Consider the following 10,065-nt stretch of genomic DNA (forward strand, 5'->3'; position numbering starts at 1 on the left):
CATGCGAGAAACTGCCAAGACATCTCGTACAACACTGTGTACTACTCCCTTCACAGAACAGCGCAAACTGTCTCTAACCAGAATAGAAAAAGGAGTGGGAGCCCCCGGTGCACAACTGAGCAAGAGGACAGGTACATTAGAGTGTCTAGTTTGAGAAACAGACTCCTCACAAGTCCTCAACTGGCAGCTTCATTAAATAGTACCCGCAAAACACCAGTCTCAATGTCAACAGTGAAGAGGTGACTCCGGGATGCTGGCCTTCTAGGCAGAGTTGCAAAGAAAAAGCCATATCTCAGACTGGCCAATAAAAATAAAAGATTAAGATGGGCAAACGAACACAGACACTGGAAAGAGGAAGATTGGAAAAAAATGTTATGGACAGACAAATCTAAGTTTGAGGTGTTCGGATCACAAAGAAGAACATTCGTGAGACACAGAAAAAATTAAAAGATGATGGAGGAGTGCTTGGCGCCATCTGTAAAGCATGGTGGAGGAAATGTGATGGTCTGGGGGTGCTTTGGTGTAGGTAAAGTGGGAGATTTGTACAGGGTAAAAGGGATCTTGAAGAAGGAAGGCTATCACTCCATTTTGCAACGCCATGCCATACCCTGTGGATGGCGCTTAATTGGAGCCAATTTCCTCCTACAACAGGACAATGAACCAAAGCACAGCTCCAAACGATGCAAGAACTACTGAGGGAAGAAGCAGTCAGCTGGTATTCGGCCTATAATGGAGTGGCCAGCACAGTCACCGGATCTCAACCCTATTAAGCTGTTGTGGGAGCAGCTTGACCGTATGGTACATAAGAAGTGCCCATCAAGCCAATCCAATTTGCAGGGAGGTGCTTCAGGAAGCATGGGGTGAAATCTCTTCAGATTACCTCAACAAATTGACAACTAGAAAACCAAATGTATGCAAGACTGTAATTGCTGCAAATGGAGGATTATTTGACGAAAGCTAAGTTTGAAGGTCACAATTATTATTTCAATAAAAAAAATATATATTTATAACCTTGTCAACGACTATATTTCCTATTTATTTTGCAACTAATTTTCATGCATGTTTTCATGGAAAACAAGGCCATTTCTAAGTGACCCCAAACTTTTGAATGGTAGTGTACATGAAGGAGAGCAGTCATTCATCATGAAAAGGATGTTACAGTTTGGTGAGCCTGGGGAAAGTCCCCTCTTGCCCGAGAGCTCCAGTCAGTTAATGAGAGTAGCCTATCTCACCCATGTCATTATGGGGGAACCCCGCCATTATGACAACATGAATTACCCCCTGACTGTCTTCATCACACTAAAGTTACGATGGTTAGTCATTTGATGGAGCAAGAACAGGAGGGGGGGAGTGAAGTAATTGAGACATATAGGGAGTTTTCAACAGTCAGTCAGTCGATCCATCAATCACGAAACAGATCATGCTTAGTCAAAGTGATGATGAAATAACAGTGAGTCAAGTCCTCACACACACACTCACACACACACACACACACACACACACACACACACACACCTGAACAAATGATTAACACTTTGAGCTGGAAAAGAGGAACAAAGAGGAGGAGAAAAGAAGGAAGAGCTAGCATCCTTAGATGATTATCACAAGAGGCACACAACTTATCCCTTATTGGATTCTCATTTAGCTCACAGCTGTGACCAAACAACAATGAACAAGACTGTTATGGCTGGTCAAAAGAAGTGCACTAAATAGGGAATAGGGTGCCATTTGAGATGAAACACAAGACCGTTATGTGACACTGAGGTCAGATAGAGAGATAGCTAGAATCAGAGAGGTTTAAATAGGGCCAGATCAGAACATTCTGTTATCTATGCTTTCATTCCAAATGGCACCCTATTCAGTGCACTACGTTTGACCAGGTAGCCTGGTTAAAAGTTGTGCACTATATAGGGAATTAGGGTGCCATTTGGGACGGAACCCTTCAGAATCATCAATAGAACCATCTCCATTCACAACGGAACTCTGTGTTCTATCTGTCCTGTTCTATATACCCATGTTACGGAAGGATCCTCTCTCTCTCTCACTGTGCCTTCAGGCAGACGTTTCTAGTCAACAAGACTGGCTTGATGACAAAAGGACACATTGTGTGTGTACAGTGTGTGTGTGTGTGGGTGTGTATGTCTCTCTCTCTCGCTTGCACGCAACATGCAGGCACACGCACGCACGCACGCACGCACACAGCCTGGTAATTTCAATTGGTGCGTCATTAGATGAGTAGTATGATCCAAGGGCAAAAGGCAAGATTTAGGAGGGAAGAGACTGATAAAAACGGGCGCTGTTACACACACCATCAAAATCCTTGCCGCCCCCGCAACTAAAATCCTTATAGACTGTTATAAGCATTTAGCAAGCTAGCTATGCCAATAGAAACGGCCTGGTATGGAAGGATGTAGGCCTGTAATTAGGAGATGACAGCCAGGTCAAGATGAGGGAGTAACGCTGAGCTCCACTACACCCCAGGGCCACCTTCAGTTGTCAAAACGTTGCAGATATAAATGTAATGAAATGAATAGAGCTGATGTGATTCATTATTCTACATGTTCTACGTAGCCTATTTCTATATGAACGTTCATAAAAACGTCCTGCTGAACTCGGCCAAGATCTCTGATCTGTTTGTGACTGGAATCTATATAACTCTTAACAAAGTCATGCTGTTGCTAGAGTGCTGAAGAACGGTGTTATCTGTCCAGAAATACGAAATAAACTACTTTTGGGGGGCACTGTCTACCGCCAGACTACTAGCCAGCTCATAGTAGCGTTTTCCCCACCAAACAAAATGTAACATTAGTTGGAGAACATGCAAGTCAGTCTCATAGCTAACGTTAGCTAGATAGCTAGCTAGGTACTTGTTAGCAAATTTACCTTACCTCTGAAATGTACTTTTCTTTTCGTGTTTCTTATTGAATTCCCTGTCCTGGTGTATGTTCTGATTATTTAGCCAAAAGACACATTAGTTTTAGCTGTAAAAAAAAAAAATACAATTTTAATTTAAAATAACGAGGTTATTTTCAGATTGTTTGAAAAGTATACGTGACGTCACGTCTCGCGCTCTCCCGCCAAGACAGCTGCGCGCGGGCAGGAGGCACGCTGAACTGAAAGGTCACAGCGGGATACCAAATATATTTCATTCGTTATTATAAACCATTTGTCATAAATAGCATTACGATTGAGTCTAAATGTGTGTATTTTTACTATACTGTTTATCTTGTCATTAAAAGACAGGCGGGGATAGGCCTGCGTTACAGTAAAACAGACTTCCCTGACTACTACTAGTTAACTAGTCAGTAGTTTGATTGGATGAAGGCGTGACTGGAGAATGCACCTCACCCTTTTCCAATAAAACGGGTCTCTCTCCCAGTCATCGGTAACTGAAGTTCAAATCCATTTTAGCAGGCCATGGGGAGAGGGAAAGATGGGGACAGATCTGCTACTCTCTACCAATTTCTTGTCACAGGTAGGCCTAGAATTATATCTGCATGACATAAATTGACTATAAGCTTATGGCACAAAACTTCCCCAGCTTCCCTCTCTCTTTCTCTCTCCATTCCTCCCCCTCCACTCTCCATTTCTCTTCATCCCTGTCGCTCCATTCCTCCCGCCTCTCTTTTCATCCCTGTCTCTCCATTCATCCTCTCTCCATCCCACTCCTTCCACCCTTTCGGTATGCCCCCCCATCTCTCCATTCAGCCACTTTACCCTGAAGTAAATGGAAATAAGACATGGAAATGATGGCAGCATCTGAGGGAATGAATGAATAGTTTAGAGAAATAATAATGTTTTATTTCAAGGCCTGGAAAACTCAAAATCTAAAAAGGTCTGTGTCGCATATTCCCTATATAGTGCACTACTTTTGACCAGGACCCATAGTGCTCTTTCCACATTGGAGAACATTTTTGGGTTCCAGGTAGAACCCTCGATTAGTCATCAAAAGTAGTGCACTACAGGGGGATTGGGTTCCATTTGGGACTCAGACAAGAAATCTTTCAGATTTAACCCTTCAAGTTCTATTCCCAATCATGAAGGCCCTCTAAACACACACACACACACACACACACACACACACACACACACACACACACACACACACACAGGACTACTGATTGGATGAAAGGCAGCCATTTATGCGTGAAATATAATATATTAAGTTAGTTTTCCCACATTTTTTCCCTCCTTTATAACTTGGGATATGTTAAAGTGTACAAGATTAAGTGTTGCACAAGTTTGGTAAGAGGCTTAGATGAATGCTGGGTAGTGTGAAATGAGAGCTGACACACACACACACACACACATATACAGAATGACTCCGAGAGACATGTAGCATGCACATCTGTTTGCTGGAGATAAGAAGTGTGTGTGTGTGTGTGTATTAAATGAACATCCTCTTTGATCCTAACAGAATCACTCTGACGAATTTGTCTCAGCAGAAGTCCTGATTCGGTAGGCTCAGTGTGTGTGTGTGTGTGTGTGTGTGTGTGTGTGTGTGTGTGTGTGTGTGTGTCTCGACATGGGTGTGGATTAACGTTGCTGAGAGCAGCTTGACAGGATAAAGATCACTGAATTCAGAAACCTTTTCTCATAACCTGCCCTCATTAATTATTCTGTTCAAGAAGTTACACTTACTAATAGATTAAACTTTGTCTTTCAGCTAAATTAATGTCCACTTCCTACTGTTTGTTTGAGACCTTTTAGCATCTACCTACCTACCTGAGCAAGGCCTGGAAGCCAAAGCTACACTCTTAGAAAAAAGGGTTCCAGAAGGGTTCTATCTACCAATAGGGACAGCCGAAGAACCCTTTTGGAACCCTAAGAGTGTAGCTTTGGCTTCCAGGCCTTGCTTCCAGGAACCCTTTGGAGAAAGAACCCTTTTTGGTTCCACGTAGAACTCTTTTGGGTTACATGTAGAACCCTACGTGTAAAGGGTTCTACATGGAACTCAAATGGTTTCTACCTGGAGCCAAAAAGGGTTCTTTCTCCAAAGGGTTCTCTTATGGGGATAACCGAAGAACCCTTTTAGTTGTTAAATTATTTTTTTTTAACCTTTATTTAACCAGGTAGGCCAGTTGAGAACAAGTTCTCATTCGCAACTGTGACCTGGCCAAGATAAAGCAAAGCAATGCGACACAAACAACAACACAGAGTTACACATGGAATAAACAAACATACAGTCAATAACACAATAGAAAAGTATATATACAGTGTGTGCAAATTAGGTAAGATAAGGGAGGTAAGGCAATAAATAGGCCATAGTGGTGAAATAATTACAATTTAGCAATTAAACACTGGAGTGAAAGATGTGCAAGTAGAGATACTAGGGTGCAAAGGAGCAAAAAAATAAATAACAGTATGGGGAGGAGGTAGTTGGATGGGCTATTTACAGATGCGCTATGTACAGGTGCAGTGATCTGTGAGCTGCTCTGACAGCTGGTGCTAGGTTCTAGATTGCACTTTTTTTCAATGAGTGTAGAGACTTTTAAGGACAGTATATATTTAATAAATCATTAAAGTGGTAATGTTCCTTCAGATAGGTGAGTAACCTCTTTGCTAAAGGGTCGTTCCACCTCAAAAAGCGCAAGAGGATTTCAACACCCACCATCTCATATTGTTCTGAAATTGTTTCTGTTGTTAGAAACAGATAAGATTAGCATTCCAGCAACATTAATTTGTTGACATTTAATTTGATCTCTGAGAAATTAATAAATTAAGCTAATTGACTGCATAAAATTCAATAAATATCAGTGGCGGTTGGTGCCGTTTAAGATGAGGGAGGACACTTCATTTTCTTCATGAGGTATGGCCTTATTATTTATATTACATCATGTTGGATGACTGTCATTCATATTCCATTCACCCAGTTTAATGTAACAGCGATAGGTTTAGGTTACTGTCATTTATATTCCATTCACCCAGTTCAATGTAACAGTGATAGGTTTAGGTTACTGTCATTCATATTCCATTCACCCAGTTCAATGTAACAGCGATAGGTTTAGGCCACTACATGATAGAGCTGGGCGGTATACCGTATTTTACTATATATACCGGTATTTATGGACGGACCGGTTTGTGTTTTTACTTTACCTTCTATAACGGTATTTGAATGTTTGGTTTGTTAAATGTGATACGCTGTGCGTAACGTCCATTTTTATAGTTTAGTCCGCTAATTGAGTCATCCCTCTCCACTCTCTCTCTCTCTCCACGCCACTTTCCACACAGTCCTAGTCCCTCCCCCTGTCACTCAAGGAGCGCATTTGTTGTTGCTTGACCACGAGACACTTGTGTTCAGTCTGCATGGTCAACGCAGCACATAAAACAATGTTGATGACAACGATGTTGTTTCCACTTTGATCTTAACATAAATCCACAAGCGTTCTATAATTAAAATTTAAATTTGTGTGTCTTATCTGCAAACAGCTAGTTTGTATTTTCTTAGCAAGTTAAGCTAAATTGTGTTAGCCACTAATGCTAATCGCTGATACCAGTACTGGTGGAGGCTTAAATCAGTGTAACCGATGTGAAATGGCTAGCTAGTTAGCGGTGGTGCGCGCTAATAGCGTTTCAATCGGTGACGTCACTCGCTCTGAGACCTTGAAGTAGTGGTTCCCCTTGCTCTGCAAGGGCCGCGGCTTTTGTGGAGCGATGGGTAACGATGCTTCGAGGGTGTCAGTTGTCTATGTGTGCAGAGAGTCCCTGGTTCGAGCCCGGGTATGGGCGAGGGGACGGACTACAGTTAAACTGTTACATCAGCATGTTGTTTGTGCAACAGTATCTTCTAAATCTAAGAGGAATAGGCGACGCATGAATATGTCTGCTATATAAATTAAGATTTAATTTAGCCAAAGATTATAGGGTCCCCTAGGAAACACTAAATATCACTTTGGTTCCTACCCTGTCACAATAACTTGTCCATGGCATTTTCATTCGTTGTCATGTCAAACAACATTGTATTCAAAGTGCCCACTATTATTTATATTATAATAATTATATTTTGGCCATATCACCCTATTACATGACACACCAATTTTCCCTATACCCATCATGAGGTTGCTACAACCTAGCCTATGAATGAAAGTTTGCAACGTAGGTGCACACAAGTCGAGAGAAGAATTTGAGCTGACAGACTGTGACACATTCAATACCGCCTTGCACAATCTTGACTGCATCTAGCTGATGTAATCATCAGTCCAACGGTTTTAAACAAGTTTCTATTGGACACGTTTTTGCAACAGAATTGGAAGAATGAATACTTCCCCGATCAAAATGTGAACACAGTTCACTTTCATAACAGTCACATACAAACAGCCCGTTGTATTCCTTCTCGCATCTAAGTGCTCTTCTCCTCTAAACTGTTCCCTTTCCTTGTGGACTTACATTCACAACACATCAGCTGTCTGTGACCAGGTGAAAAAACCTTTCCAAGCCAAACCATATCATAACCGCTGCACACAGTGTAAACGCTCGTCGTCTTAAGGAAGAGTGGACCAAAGCGCAGCGTGGAAAGTGTTTGTGATCTTTATTGTCAAAAATCACTCAAACAAAAATAACAAAAACGAAAGCGAACAGTTCCGCCAGGCACAGATACTAAACGGAAAACAACACCCCACAAAACCCAAACGGAAAACGACAACTTATATATGATCCCCAATCAGAGACAACGATAGACAGCTGCCTCTGATTGGGAACCACACTAGGCAAAAACAACAAAGAAATAGAAAACATAGATTCTCCCACCCGAGTCACACCCTGACCTAACCAAACATAGAGAATAAATAAGGATCTCTAAGGTCAGGGCGTGACACACAGCCTTCATCGTTGTCACCATATTATCTAAAGTAACGTAATAGTCAACATAGCTAACAGAACTAACACGTTAGTAAACCTGCTTCAATCATGCAGTAACATCAAAGTGATCAGTCAGTGAGCAGTTTATCAGTTACACTGGCGGGCCCCGGTAGCAATAAATGAGTTATACCAAAAGCTTACCTTGAGTTCGAGTGTTGTGTTGGAAAGTCCTAGCCAGCTAGCTAACATATCATCCCTCTGTTTGAGCTGGGTGTTTGAGTAGACTAAACTAGCTAGCTAGCTGCATTTGCTAGCTAAGTAAGTGAAAATACAATGACTCTTTCAACTTCTCCTTCATTTTGGAAGAAATGAATATGTTCAAAACATCTAAACTATTGAGTCAACTACTCAACATATATTTTATACTCTGCAGTGCTAGCTAGCTGTAGCTTATGCTTTCAATCCTAGATTAATTATCTGATCCTTTGATTTGGTGGGCAACATGTCAGTTCATGCTGCAGAACTCTGATAGGTCTGTGGATGTCCTCCGGAAGTTGTCATAATTGCTGTGTAAGTCTTTTGGTTTTGTATTGAAGTCAATGTACCCAGAGGAGGACGGAAGCTAGCTGTCCTCCGGCTACACGATGGTGATACCCTACAGAGTGCTGTTGAGGCTACTGTAGACCTGTAACGAGTGCGCTGAGAGTCGGGAAGCAAGTTCAGGGAGTGAGTGTTTTAATAAATAAAATAAACAATGAACACGAAACACAAACAACGCACCGGCATGAAAACAGAGTCAATAACACCTGAGGAAAGAACCAAGGGGAGTGACAGATATAGGGAAGATAATCAAGGAGAAGATGGAGTCCAGCTGAGGGTCATGATGTTGTGCAGGTGCACGAGACGATAGTGACAGGTGTGCGGGATAATCAGCAGCCTGATGACCTAGAGGCCGGAGAGGGAGTAGACGTGACAAGACCTTCATTGCAAACACAGTGTGTTTTAATCAATTATTTAAGATGGTGGTAGCCTAGTGGTTAGAGTGTAGGGGCGGCAGGTAGCCTAGTGGTTAGAGTGTAGGGGCGGCAGGTAGCCTAGTGGTTAGAGTGTAGGGGCGGCAGGTAGCCTAGTGGTTAGAGTGTAGGGGCGGCAGGTAGCCTAGTGGTTAGAGTGTAGAGGCGGCAGGTAGCCTAGTGGTTAGAGTGTAGGGGCGGCAGGTAGCCTAGTGGTTAGAGTGTAGGGGCGGCAGGTAGCCTAGTGGTTAGAGTGTAGGGGCGGCAGGTAGCCTAGTGGTTAGAGTGTAGAGACGGCAGGGTAGCCTAGTGGTTAGAGTGTAGGGGCGGCAGGTAGCCTAGTGGTTAGAGTGTAGGGGCGGCAGGTAGCCTAGTGGTTAGAGTGTAGGGGCGGCAGGTAGCCTAGTGGTTAGAGTGTAGGGGCGGCAGGTAGCCTAGTGGTTAGAGTGTAGGGGCGGCAGGTAGCCTAGTGGTTAGAGTGTAGGGGAGGCAGGTAGCCTAGTGGTTCGAGTGTAGGGACGGCAGGTAGCCTAGTGGTTAGAGTGTAGGGGCGGCAGGTAGCCTAGTGGTTAGAGTGTAGAGGCGGCAGGTAGCCTAGTGGTTAGAGTGTAGGGGCGGCAGGTAGCCTAGTGGTTAGAGTGTAGGGGCGGCAGGTAGCCTAGTGGTTAGAGTGTAGGGGCGGCAGGTAGCCTAGTGGTTAGAGCATTGGACTAGTAACCAGAAGGTTGCAAGATCGAATCCCCGAGCTGACAAGGTAAAAATCTGTTGTTCTGCCATTGAATAAGGCAATGTTCCTAGGCCATCATTGAAAATAAGAATTTGTTCTTAACTGACTTGCCTAGTTAAATAAAGGCAAAATAAGAATTTGTTCTTAACTGACTTGCCTAGTTAAATAAAAAATGAATGCAGATGATGTTTTTAACTTTAGTAAGTTTAGTTGTTGAAGCGTTTAATGGTTTTCAGATGAGTTGAGTGTGTTTTTCCCAGGTGGGGTGGGATGCTATAGCCTGGTTCCAGTCATTATTCAAGCCAAACAGTTGAAGTTGTAGTTGACATGATAGCACAAACAGACTTTCACTCAGGCTAGGATGCATAGAATTATCACACATCCTGGTGTCTGTGTCTACAGTGAGAGGAAGAAGGGTTACACTGTGATGTCATAGAACTCAAGGTTCTACAAAACAGGAAGTTGGCTGTATTTGCAAAGTCTGGCATCACAAATGGCACCAAATGGCACCCTTTTGGCCAGACCCAT

The sequence above is a fragment of the Oncorhynchus clarkii genome, chromosome 9, assembly GCF_045791955.1.
Source record: "Oncorhynchus clarkii lewisi isolate Uvic-CL-2024 chromosome 9, UVic_Ocla_1.0, whole genome shotgun sequence".
Lineage (NCBI taxonomy): Eukaryota > Metazoa > Chordata > Actinopteri > Salmoniformes > Salmonidae > Oncorhynchus > Oncorhynchus clarkii.